Genomic DNA, 14,389 nt, shown 5'->3' with positions numbered 1-14,389 from the left:
TTCCCTCCAGACTGGCCGGCGGTTTATACTTTGAAAAGAACAGCCGGGTATAAAAAGAGATGACTTATCGTCAGGCCCCTTTTTAACAGCCGGGGCTGCTGACTGAAAACATGTCTAGCTGCGTGAAGAGAAACCTGGGCCTTTTAAAATTACTTAGCAAATCGTCCCCACAGCAAAGGAGGGCTATACTGTGTTCGGCCTCTGACGATCTAGTAGCGGCCATCTCAGAAATAGCGCTCAATACCTTAAAAGGAAACGTCCCTTTAACACAGAATCAAGTGCGTGTGCTGAAAAAGAAACGCACGCTTATAAAAACTTTGTGTAATAAAAGGGTTTCACTTAAAAGAAAAAAGCATCTGGTAAAGCAGTCTGGGGGGTTTATCGGACCTCTGTTAAGTTTTGCTATCCCTCTGATAACGGGGCTTTTAACTAATCGATAATGGAGTATGCAGAAAAAATGTTCCTGGTGCCCAGCCACCAGTTGGAGCAATTAAGGGCTCCCCCTCCGGCAGAGGAAAATATCAGAACAACTGCAACTCGCTTACTGGATGCTGAAATGAAGTCTGTTCTTCAAAGAACTGACTTGGCTGAATATGAAAAGGCTAAACTTTACAGCGCCGTGCTTCAAAGGTACCTAATGTACGTGAAGCAGAGCGATGCGGATAAAGGGAAAATAAGTCTGTTTCTACCGGAACAGGAACAAAGTGTGACTGCCAAACCCCCAGAAACACCAAAGAACTCAGACTCTGTTGCTCAGGAGGTGTTGGATAACGTAAATAAGCGTTATAAGAAAAATGCAATAGTCTTGCTAAATAAGCTGGGCCAGGATAAAAATCTCTCTTCATGGAACGATAAAGGGTCTTTTGTGTACAAAGGTTCTGTGGTTAATGGTTCTAACATGCTCGACTTAGTCAGGGCCGTCACCCAGACTCGCTCTGTTCCTAGCAGACATGTACCTAAAGGTTGGGATGTGTTTATGAATGCCATGGCGGAACTGAACGTACCATCTTCCGTCATGGGCAATGCGGCCAACAGAGAACTTTTGGAACGCCTCAAGGCCTCGGCTGCTGACACCGGGGTGGATCGAGAAACCATGACCCCTTTTTTGCCGTCTAAAAAACGAAAATTGGCTAAAAGAGCCGAATGGCTCAATGTGTAACATTTTTCACATTCTAAATTTAAAAAACTGGTAATGTTTTGCTTTAAATAAAACATTTCTATAATTTAAAAAAAAAAATCTGTGTACTTTTTCCTCAATTGGTTTTTTAAAAAACAAACAAACAAACAAAAAAACACACCAAACATCATTTGTCTTTAAACCCCTCACCTGGGGTGCTTTATTGGGTAACATGGCTATGAAAATCATTGCAAGATACACATGTCTGGGCTTGTTGAAACATGTTTTGAGCAAGGCTAGGCATGCCCAAGAATTTAAATTTACTTTTTACAAAATTCATCACCATCCGGTCGTTTTGCACTAAGTCGTTAGAATACAAATTTAAAATCCGATCAAAAGATAAACCCTTGCTACGATGATGTAAGAAAAACACGCAGTGATAGCCACAGGCAACGGAGCGGGGGTCTTGTAATTGTCTATTGTGAAACACCATGTCTGTGGCATTTTTGTTTAAAAATTTCATAATGCTTTTAGGAAACAACACACTGTTCGGGGGGTGCCCATATGAGTCAAAAAACTCTCCACGGTTACGCTCCGCCAGATACAAGGCGAGCCAGTGTTCACCCGGTTGGTTGTGTGGATGCGTGTTCACCACCAAGCCTAGGGGTCTCTGAGACAGCTTGCCTCCTGGGAGCCAATCGCAAGGGAACACATCTAAGAAATTCTTTTTCGTGTAAGGGTCCGTTGATAAGACACGTGAGAGCTGCACGGTGTCCATGTTCACATGTAGTCAAACAGAACGTTTCTCCTCTGATTTATTTCTATGACATTGTCAAAAACCCCATAAACAATCATATTGACGGTAACTGTTAAAGCCTTCCCAAAACGTATTTCTGCTCTCAGGTTCCCGGTTTTAATCAGGGAATAGTGATCAGCGCATTCCTGGTCGGGAGACAGGTCAAAGGCAAACAAGGTGTAACCCTGTGCAAACTCCTCACGGTCGATTAACAGAGAACGATCTTTCATGTGTTTACCAGCTGTCTGTACCAAATTCATGTATTCTCTCACGCAGCGTCCTGCGTCAAAGTCCGGTTGCAGAGGCTTGGTCGGTATCTGTTCACCATCCACATACAAGGCCACAAAATTAATATCATAATGTTTAAAATGAAAGGGATTTTTAGCGTAACTTCCGCTAAAGGCATCGTTATCCACAAACCCTAGGACAAGCATTTTGGGTAACTGTCCCAAGAACAGGTTCTCCTGGTTACTGACCCTGCTGCCCGCGGGGATGCTAAACACTTTCATTCCCACACGGTCCACGGGGTATTTAGCATTAGCGGTAAGCAGGGCCTCCGCGTGCCCCAGACGGACTCCCGGGGCCACCCGTACTTTCTTCACAAAAAGGGACGCTGATACAATGCGCAGTTTAAAGCCTTCAGCTGCACTGCCCATTAAACAGAAAGCGTCTTTACTGCGCGTCAGTTTAATTTTCACATCCACTCCGTTTAACAAAAGTTTTTCTTGAAAAAACAGGTCGCTATGTAAATGGCCCAGCAGCTCTACCGTTCTGCTCCCGGCCGTCAGCTTTGCACGCCTCACAAACCCTAGATTCTCTCCATCCAACTCTGTTTCTTCATGTTGTCCAGCAGTGTCTTTGTAAAACAGGCCGGCGGAAAATTGCGTGGCGAGGGTGTCGTCGCTGTAATTGAGCACCGATTCTATAAAGGCCCTGTAAGGGTAGCAGTTGTTGCTTTGGCTTATGAGGCGGTCTCCCAGCGTGACATCCAACTGACTGAAAATAGAGGCCACGGGGTAATTCACCAGACCCACTTCAGCATCCGCGGCGAGTTCAGTTCCGTCTCCTTTTACAATCTTGCAACACAGGTACAGCAGCGTGTTGTTTAAATCCATATAATCTATGCCATTCCCTGCTATAAAAAAGTCAATGGGGGCAGACTCCGTAATGGCCGATAGAGGCGGCACCTCGATGTAGATGCTTTTCTCGATGCTGGTCTGCGTAGGGGCTATTTGAAACAAGTCTAGTTCGGATTTGGTGCACTCTTCAGACCCGCAGTGAACAAAAGCCATGTTGATTAAAATATGTCTCTTTTACCAGGCAGAGCGCGTCTCCTCTTTCGCCCAGGCTTCCTCTTGGACTTTCGCTTATGGCCGGCCCTGCGTGTCAAAGCCCTTCTTTTAAAGGGTTTCGGGGGACCTGTGCGTCGCGGGTATGACGTATTTCTCTTTCTCTTCCTCCTTTTAATGTACATCAGCCCCGAGCCTTCCTGTGAAGCTGTATTCCCCACCTTCTCCAGAACAGCCCGGGAGACATGACCTACCACATCTTTAGCTATGTTTTGAGCGGCGGTTTTTACGTGGGGTTTAATAATCTCTAGCCCTCTCCTCAAAAGCGGCTACGAAATATTCCACCCACACCCGCCCCGTACATCACGGGGGCCCCATGATATCCAGGAAGGGCGTATCCAGCCTGGGCTTTGTAATAGTTCCTGTAGATGGTGGGGTCGCCATAATTTTTTGGGATCGCCATAATAGGGTTTTGCTTTTTTTTTTTTTTTAGAAACCTCGCTCTCTCCGCGGCCGCAGATGCAGCTTGACGATCACCTTGCCGAAGCGAAATGAGACATCTCTGTTCTGATCTGTCTTTATTTCAATGGTGATGGTGTCGATGTGGTGTTTACTGACAGGGACGTAATGAGGTTTGTCGTAGGTGATGGTAACAAACTCGTTGTTCCTTCCTCGGACAGGGACGCAGCGTAACAGGGGAACAGAGAAGTCCCCCACAAACTGGTGTTCTACAATATCCGTGTATACATACAAGGAGTTAAAACCTCCTGTGATGTCTGCCGAGAAGGGGAATTTTTGGACGTTGCGTTTGTGGCCCAAACCCAGAATGTTAGCTAGCTCCCCGTCAGTAGAAAACACGTACATAAAATCGGTAGATTTAAGTCTCACTTTTCTACCCACAGGATCGTAGTTCATGACCACCTCAGGCGGTCCGGGATGACGAGCCACGTTGCTGTTCATATGCTCCAGTAATTCGGGTATGGTCGAGTAATAACCTCGTCGTAGGATAAAATTCCACGTTGTAGCTCCAAAGGTGATTTCGAAAGGGGTGTCTTCGTTGATAGTATTCCAGCTGTGCGGGTATTGTATTTCCACTAACCCCACCTCCCAGGCACCCGGGAGATCCAAGGGCTTAATTAGCCGTATTGTAAAGTTCGAGATAGTGTTTTGGGGAAAAACTGCAGAGCTGGCATTGCTGGGCAAAGTAATGTAAAACCCGCCGTCGCTCATTTTTCTCTCTCTCTCTCTCTGTCCTTGCAGAAGGAATCTTTTTTGTTGTTGTTTATTTGTTTGTTTGTTCGTGTCTAGATGTCACAGAGTTGAGAAGCTTCCACCCAGCTGTTAAACTTATCAGGCCACCCCAACCATTTCACCAGTAGCTGCTTTTTTCTCCCTTTTCCTTTCTCTGCTAGAACTTTTTCAATCCTGTAAATCCTGTCTCGTTTGGGGTTTACTTTTTGTAATTCTTCAGGGTAAAAAGATCCAGTAACTGCCTCACCCTCGTAATCTTTTAAGCGGTATACAGGTCTCTGGCCCCTGGTAAAGGCTTCATCCACTATGAATATCTCATCGGTAAACGTCTGTTCATAACCTTTTTCAAAAGCGCCTTTGGTTTTAGATAGTCTCACGTGGTCACCTTTTCTAAAAGGGGCAACAACCGGTTTTATTTTAAATTCATCTCCGTAAACCGTTTTCCATACCTTCAGAGAATTTGAAGGGTTAACATCAATGGGTCTGGTACGTATAGTTCTGTGAACGCTCTGGTTGTAACTCTTTATAAAGTCAGGTAAGACGTCAATGTAGCGAAAGGTGTTATGGGCTGTAAAATATCTCCACATCCTAGTTTTTAAAGTTCTGTTAAATCGCTCCACAACCCCAGCTTTGACTTCATTATTGGTAACAAAATGGTGAACTCCATGCCGCTTTAACAATCCACTTAAAGGTTTGTTTAAAAATTCTTTCCCCCGATCGGTTTGTAATTTTTGAGGCACGCGACCTTCACTGAAAATAGCTTTAAAGGCCTTGGATACCTCACCACTCGTCTTGTCTTTTAGGCCTAAGGCCCAGGCATATTTGGATAGAATGTCTATCACTGTTAAGATGTACTTAAAACCGCTGTTGTGTTTGGAGAACCGGTGCATATCCACCAAATCTGCCTGCCACTGCGCATCCACCTCTGAAACAATGGTCTTGTTTCTTTTAAAACGTATTCGAGCCGGTTTGTGTAAAGTGTAAGCATCCTGGTCTGAAAGCCATGCTGTTACCTGTCTTCTGTTTAAAGTTTTACTATGCTTTCTGGCCGCTTGAAAAAGAGGGTTGACCCTGCCGAAGCTCCCAACTTCCCCGGGGGCGTAATATATTTTCTTTAACAGCGCCGTCTGTGTAGACATGACTGTTACTGGTACCGTCTTTTACTACCACAAGTATGAAAGGGGACACATTCATATTGACACATTTAAATAAGTTTTATTAATCGCCTCGTTTAACACGACCTTTTACAGCCACCTGTAAAATGGATGCCATGACCCCCTACCCTAAGGGAGTCTCAGATGGTTCATTCTTCCATTTTGTCCTTTTCGGCTTGAGATCTGTGTCTCAGACATGAGCAAAAACAGCTGACGCAGGATATGTTTACTCCCACAGGGCTTCCAATGTGTAAGTTCTTAAAGGCCTCTAAAAAGGCATCGTCGACCTGTTGAGAAATTTTCAGAAAAGAAACCGTGTCAGCACCCCCACTGCTTGTTTTTTAATTTACGCAACCCCCGGTTCCTAACCCATTACCCACCCCTAATCGACCGCCGCTTCTTAAGCATTCATTTACCTGAGCGCCGTCTTTTCCGTTCGCTTTGTCCGCCGGTGCCTCCCCTGAGCCGCAATCGCCTTCCACCTCTGAGGGGGTGGACAAAGAGAGGCCGTCACGCTCATCGGGCTGCCTCACAAGGGTTTCGGGGTCGGGTTCCGACGTATCCATCAATGGCTGGGTCAAAGGGTCCTCCTTGGAACTGTCGCTGATGTAACGCCTGCTCCACACAAGGTCAAAGACGGTTGGGGCTAAAACAAAGTCCGAAGTTCTCACGGGGGTGGTGAAGGAGTCCATGTTTCCTCTCAGCAGCCTTTCCGCGCTTTCGAAAACACGTGTCCTTGGTAAGAGATGGCCGCCTCCTCTGTCTGGCGCTGGGATTTATGGGGTAATGGTGCTGCACTCTGATTGGCGGAGGGCCTTGGGAGGCGTTCTTAGTGGGGTCACACGACTCCCTTCCGGAGGGGTCACCCCAACCCAGAAGTCACCCTGGTTGGTCAAAATCTCCTCTCGGGGAGGTCCTGTCGGGACGAAACCCCTCCTGATTGGTAGAGGGTGGTGGGGGGAGTTCTTAGAGGGGTCACACGACCCACTTCCGGACGGGTCACCCCCGCCCCAGAAGTCACCCTGATTGGTCAAAATCTCCTCTCGGGGCGGTCCTTTCGGCACAAAACCCCTCCTGATTGGTAGAGGGTGGTGGGGAGAGTTCTTAGAGGGGTCACACGACCCACTTCCGGATGGGTCACCCCGCCCCGGAAGTCACCCTGATTGGTCAAAATCTCCTCTCGGGGCGGTCCTATCGGGACGAAACCCCTCCTGATTGGTAGAGGGTGGTGGGGGGAGTTCTTAGAGGGGTCACATGACACACCTTGCTTCCGGTCAGGTGGCACCTTGACCCCGGAAGTAATACCCCCACGGGGTGGGACTTCCGGTGACAGGTGGGAGGGACCAAGGGGTCAAGGGGCGGGGTTTAAGGGGTCAAGGGGCGGGGTTAGGGTTTGATTGATGGTAGGGCCCTTATACTACTAAACTTTATTTAAATTGTGTAAAAACCTGTTTTCCTGTGAAAATCTTCTAGCCTGGGCATATAAACACACACGCAAAGTCCTAATTCACCCCATAAAGAAAAAATATTGTTTTCTAAGATGACTCTCACACATCAAAAGTGCACACATCCAAAAATGAAACCAGAGGGCAGGACATAAAGCAAAAAAGGGGGCATGAAAACTTGTCCAAATTGATAGGATGAGTAAAGATATAGCAGTTAAACAACTCGCTTAATATGGAAAGTGTTAGAACCCAACTGTGTTAAGAACGGAGGAGGAGAAACAAATGGCAAGGATAAAAATAGACTGATCGTGCATCTAACACAGACCAGTTAGTTTTGAAAAGTAAAAAGACTCATTTATCTACCTTTTTAAAAGTTTGACACAACAGCATTCCTTGACCATTGCTGCACCGTAATCTCAGAATGGCTGTATATGACAGTACAGCTTATTTTTAAAACTAGACTAAAGTAAAATGATAAATTCCTGCAGTGGCTAAACTCAGCTAAAGTAATCAGTGAATATTGTTCTGTAAAAATCAAAGATACTGTCTTAGGAATGCTACAGGCTGAGATCCCATTTTTAATACTATGACCCGCCCCTCACAGCTTCTATAAAACTTCACATCCCAAAGTGATGTGCAAACTAGGAATATATTTGCTCTTTGATTCATGTTTATTAGCATCCAGTAGTACTAACTGGAGTTTATATTTATAATGGAGAGAAGACACTTCATGACTTAAACTGAAGCACGGTATCAACAGATGTTTAAAGTAACTGAGGTTCAACACCGAATATTCATCTGAGCATTACATTAATGAGAAAATCTCTTTCCCTTCTCCCTAGGGTGACCAGACAGCAAATGTGAAAAATCGGGACGGGGGCGGGGGGTAATAGGAGCCTATATCAGAAAAAGACCCCAAAATCAGGACTTTCCCTATAACATTGGGACATCTGGTCACCCTACCCCCACCACCCTCCAGCGTTGACAGTCTCTCAAAGAAAAATAAGGTGTCACTCAGTTCACATAAATTATCCACATCTTGAAGAAGTGATGCAGGGTTGTAATAATGCATAAGGGGATACAAAGATCTAACAGAGCATTGTCCACAATGAGTTTACCAAGCAGAAAGCTTTCATATGTAGGCAGAATGTATTTAAGGCAGTGGTGTGCAAACTTTTTCAGTCCTGCCCCCCCTTACCCTTAATGGAATCTGTCTGTACCCCCTCAGCAGCAGAGCTTGGGACGAAGGTGGAGCTGGAGGCAGAACTGGGGATTGGGGGAGGAGCTGGGGCTAGAGACAGAGTGGGACCGGGGGGCCGATCTCGTCTGGGTCTAAGTATTGTACTTTCATTTGTATTTGGGGATGCTGGGCAGGAGGGAAAAGAATCAAATGCTCCAGTGTCTGTCTCCCCTGGAGCTGTAATGAGCCAGTGCATTCAGTTCTGGGCATCAAGGTACTGACAGACGAGAGGGCACTTGTAGGAGAGTGACAGGGGCTGTGTTACGAGGGAATGACTGGAAAAGCTAACTACATATCACTTAGCTGAATGATGCCTACGGAAAGTATGACAGTCCAGGTTACACCACCGAGTGGGACTGCTGAATATGGCAAAGCATTGGGGAGAGTAATTAGGAGTCACTGGATGAACTTAAGAAAGGGAGGGAAACATTTAAGCAGATCAGGAAAAGCTTTGCGAGCATGCAAAAGAGTGAATGAAAGATTATTCCACTGACTGATCGCCTGGTGGGTGGTGGCCTGGGAAAGAGGAGAGTCTGACCCTAGGGCTGGGAGAGACTGAGACTTCTGCTGGAGAAAAACCACAGTTACTGCTTACTGGAGTTAGTTTTTTAAAAAGAATCCAAATAAATCATCTCTTCTCCTCCCCAAAACGGTCATTAAAAATCACATTTAATAATCACAAAAGTGACAATATTATTTATGCGTAGCTTTTGCATTGGATGGCATTTCAGAATTGCTTAACTGGTACACAAGTTAATCTAGTTCCTAAAATGAATGCTACCTCTACCAGCTGCTTAAAATGTTTGGATTTAGCTTTGTCTGGGAACATGAATTATAGCTTTAAAGTTTGATTTGCAGTATCACTCTTGTATTTTCTAACCCAGTGGTTCTCAAACTTTTGTACTGGTGACCCCTTTCACATAGCAAGCCTCTGAGTGTGACCCCCCTTATAAATTTAAAACACTTTTTAACATATTTAACACCATTATAAATGCTGGAGGCAAAGCGGGATTTGGGGTGGAGGCTGACAGCTCACGACCCCCCATGTAAAAACCTCATGACCCCCTGAGGGGTCCCAACCCCCAGTTTCAGAACCCCTGTTCTAACCTGTCAGGTCTCAACCCCAGGGTTGCAGTGTCCAGGAGAGATGCCTCTCTCAATGGAAATCACTTGGATTCCAAATAAGTGATTTCCATTAAGTTTTAAAATTTGGTTGGGGAGAGGTATTGGAAACCATTAAGGCCAGATTTTTGCTATCTGGTATAGCTCTGGCTCTTCAGAGCACTCCCATTGACTCATAAGTAGCAAGCACTAGGGCAGAGGTGGGCAAACTACAGCCCGCAGGCCACATCCGGCCCAGCCCGAGCTCTTGGCCGGGGAAGCTAGCCCCCTCCTCCGCAGCCTCAGCTCGCCATGCTGCCAGGGCTCTGGCCCACTCTCCTGCCAGGCAGCAAGGCGGTGTGGCTGGCTCCAGCCAGGCAGTGTGGCTGTGAGCTCCTGCTGCTCTGAGCCACATGGTAAGGGGGCAGGGAGTGGGGAAGGGTTGGATAAGGGGCAGGAGGTCCCAGGGGGCAGTCAGGAGACAGAGGGTGGTTGGATGGGGTGGAGGTTCTGGGAGGGGGGCAGTCAGGGGACGGGGGGTTGGATAGGTGTGGGAATCCCGGGGGGTCTGTCAGGGGGCGGTGGTGTGGAAAGGGGTCAGGGCAGTCAGGGGACAGGGAGCAGTTGGATGGGGTGGAGGTTCGGGGGGGGCAGTGAGGGGACAGGAGGGTGGATAGGCATGGAAGTCCCAGGGGGCCTGTCAGTGGGCAGGGGTGTGGATAGGGGTTGGGGCAGTGAGGGGACAGGGAGCAGGGGGGGTTGGATAGGCATGGGAGGCCTGGGGGATCCGTCAGGGGTGTGGATGGGGTCAGGGGTTCTGAGGGGGGCAGTCAGGGGGTGGAAACTGGGAGGGGGTGGATAAGGGGCAGGGGCCAGGCTATTTGGAGAGGCACAGCCTTCCCTACCCAGCCTGCCATACAGTTTTGCAACCCCAATGTGGCTCTTGGGCCAACAAGTTTGCCCACCCCTGCACTAGGGGTTTGATGTTAGATGCTTTGTAGAATGAATACCTTATTTGCAAGCTCTTTGAAGCAGGGATCTGTCTGCAAACTCCAAAGCCACGTGTTAATGTGCTCCTTTTACTTAAGGGACTTGGTAAAAACATAATGAGCCTACTCTAAGGTTTTGAGTTCGTAACACACAGTGTGAAGCCAGGAGACCTTTACCTGTTTCTACGTCACTTGTTTGTTTGTGGTTTTGTTTGCTCTCTGTGCTGCTTTATTACTTATTTTTACTGATCCCTGGATGTGAAGTATTAAATTAAGAGTTGACATACCAGAGAAATTGTATAAGCCTGAAAGAATGCCTTTTACTCTCCTTTCCAGTATCAGAAAATATTTTATTAATGTTTGCGATGAGAGCATTAATATCTTTAGTTGACTCATAGATTTGTTTAGCATCTTAAAGCTGAGCTATGTGTGCAGATAATATGCATGCAAGAGGGATCGTTTTCTGGACTGCAAAAGTCCGCAGCATGGTAGCGTTTTGGCAGATGGTTAATTTTTTTTGGAAGATTTAGTGATCTATGGTAGGAGTAGGTTATTAAATTGAGCCTCTGGTACATATTTTTTATGCTTTCACTTAATGGCCATGTCTTTGTTTTATTTATATAACTGTTTTCAGTATGCCACATTTTGGTGTGTTTACGAGCTTGAGTTGTTAGAAAGGATGATAAAATACATGTACTCCAAGGGCATTGTTAATTTTCTTTTTATTTGATTTCATATTAAACAAACATCTTAAGCAGTGTACCTTATTAATTATCCCTTGTTTTAATATTCTCTCTTCTTCCATATCCATGAACTTTTAAAAAATATACATTATATCTAGGTTTTTCGTTTGTACTGTGATATTGGTGCACATACCAAAATTCAGTCCGCACATGGATGGAAAAAATGAGAAGGGATTAGACTATACTACTATGGTCACCACTTTCACAAGATTATCATTACTTTTGTACAAAGCACGTCTTGTGAGATACCATTTGAAAAGTCAGTGTGGTACACATTTTATCAGGATAATAATGCTCATCAACATTGTATGTAAAGTTTTAAGTTTCTACTGTATAACATTGCTGTAACATGTTCCAGAGTTAGAAAGGCAGGTCCGCACCAGTTTTTCCGAGATAAAGACACACACACTGGCCTCCCAAGACAGGTATCAACAAAGTCAAATGGGCTATCACTTACTTAGGCAGCCATTCTCCAGCAACGGGAAGGTGTGAATAAGAAATTTACATTGCATCACAGGAACGTTTCAAACCTCACATCCACAACGGACTGTCACCATAACTCAGCAAGGCTCTTTCTAGTACAAGAAACAGAGTTATAAAGGGGGAGGAAAATACTTGACTTCGCTTCTCCTCTTCTGTGTCTGTGCTTATGACAACAACTCTCAAAGAGCTGAACTAAGGGTGTAATGGAAGGAGACCCAGCCTATGAAATTTACAGCAGCATATGGTGACAAAACCGTTGCTTTTAAGGCCATTCAGCTTGTTAAGTTAGGTATTAGCTTGTGCGTTTTTATTTTTTTTGTAATCAATGTTGACTTTTTTGCATTATCATTTGTAATCACTTAAAATCTTTCTCTAGTTAAACTTATTTTAGTGTTTTTGGATTGAAGCATATGGGAAGCTCCAACTGGGATAAGCAAGGCTGGTGCAGATATAATTTTCCTTTGATGAACTGACAGACTTTCTATGAGCTTGCATTATTCAGTAGTATGCTGGACAGTACATGATGCACATTTCTGAGGGAAAAAGGCTGGGACTAAAAATTTGCAGGTGTTGCCCTGTATGTAATTCATGAGTGACTGGTCAGAGCGCCCATGTATTTAACTGGGAGTGACTTTGCATGGTGAAGGCTGTGTAAGCAGGCCAGGTGTGGATGTTCCAACAGAACAGCAGTGTAAAAGGCACCCTGGGCTACAGAATTAAGGGGACACAGCTGTTCAACAGTCCAGATTGTACCCTGGGAATGTTACACAAATATACCGTGAAAAATCCTTTTAATCTTTTATTGAAGACACAGTAAAGGAAAGAAAAACAGTTAAAGCATGTGAAATGTAAAGTAGTAAATGAGGCCTCCATTTTAACAGCATCCCTTCACCTGGGGAGAGTTTTTAAGAAGAAAACCCCCTTGGTTTGACAGTCTCTTAGATAGTATCACAGATGGTAACAACAGTCCTTTGGGGGAAAAGAGAAGAAGTTCCTTGAGAGGAGCTGTTGCTGCTACAAAAGTGCAATCCCATTTCATCACAGGTGGTGGTTGGGATTCAGCTGGAGCTGGTAGAGGTGGCAATGTCATCTCAATCCCGCTCGGGACATCTCTCAGGATTAGGATGGAGAAGGCCTGGGGTTCCAGGAGATGGTAGGGATGGCAGCCATAATGGTGAAGCTTTCTTCAGTAGCCTCTGTCTGTTCTTCTATATCCTTCCCCCCACCCCAAAGTCTCTTTCTTTAAGGACCCACAAAGGGAATGGTGGGTGCAATAGCCCATCCCCTCATTATTTTGTCCACCAATTAGGCATAATGTCTAATATAACAGTTTGGGGCCATTAATTTCCAGTTCTACATCTTCTGTTTTTACGAAGTATGATTTTAACCTAGTCCTTGAGTTATATCAGTGTGGACTTTTTTGTTTCGACTAATTTAGTGGCTGTCTGGTTCTTTTGCACATTTATAATGTTATAACATTCATTATTGAAAGCAACTTGACCTGCTTTCCATCAACATTTTATGGATTTTCATATACTTTTCACAATTGAGCTTACAATTAGAGTAAATTTGTCACCCCAATTATTATAACAGGATCTTTCAAAAGTTGTATTTATGTTAAATACAAATTAATTTTAATAACAATCTAGAGCTTTTAAAAGAAAATTAAATTATACTAAGTTTGGGTTGATTCTGTAATAAAATAGTGGAGTTCTGTCTGTAAGGTCCAGTAGCAAAGGCCTGAATTCACAAAAGCAGTTATGCATTGTGAACATCACAATGCCTAACTTTTAAACACCTAGAAAACCACTGAGATTCACAAAGCCGGAAGCTGGACCTTGGACTGCAATTCATAAAAGCCAGCATGCTAGGTGGAGTGCTGCCTAAGGGCTGGTCCACACTAAGCCCCCAGTTCGAACTAAGATACGCAACTTCAGCTACGTGAATAACGTAGCTGAAGTTGAAGTATCTTAGTTCGAACTTAAAGGTACTTACCGCGGGTCCACACGCGGCAGGCAGGCTCCCCCGTCGACTCCGCCTACTCCTCTCGCGGAGCAGGATTACCGGCGTCGACGGCGAGCACTTCCGGGATTGATTTATCACGTCTTGTCTAGACGCGATAAATCGATCCCAGAAGATCTATTGCTTGCCGCCAAACCAGGGTACGTCTATACTTACCTGCTAAGATAGACAATTGGAAATGCTGATGACATGGGTGTGTGCTAAGTCCTGCCCTGTCTTGGTGATAGGCCCCTATGTCTGGGCTACAGGGAGGCACATTTCTCTGCTTGGGATTCTCCGTTACAAACCCTCTCTTAGTGTTAGGGGCCCATGCCATTTTAGCAAGAAGCAGGGGGAGATGAGGAGCTTCCTCATTACTCTAACCACTGAGCTAAAAGTTTTCACCTGGGATGTGGGAGACACTCCTCCCTGCACTCTTCATATCCCCCAACTCCTCCATCTGATGGGGAGAAGGGATTTGAACTGGGATCTGCCTAACCATTGGGCTATGGGATACTCTGACAAGGGGCTCCCTCAGTCTCTCTTGTTGAAGCTGTTACACTCTAGATAAACTAGAGTAATTGGAGAGCCGAGATACAGTATCCTGGTTCTCCTACCACTCATCTGAGTGCTCTAATCACCAGGCAACAGAGTCCTTTTCATGCACGCATGCTCTCCCACTCTTTCTCTGAGTTGTTTGAGCTTACCAGATGAGGCCACACATGCAACTTAAGTGAGCAAATGCCCATCTTCCCCTGGGTTGTGAATAGCTCTGGGGCT

Source organism: Emys orbicularis, chromosome 3 (genome assembly GCF_028017835.1).
Source record: "Emys orbicularis isolate rEmyOrb1 chromosome 3, rEmyOrb1.hap1, whole genome shotgun sequence".
NCBI classification, from domain to species: domain Eukaryota; kingdom Metazoa; phylum Chordata; order Testudines; family Emydidae; genus Emys; species Emys orbicularis.
Note: the sequence above shows the minus strand (reverse complement) of the source record.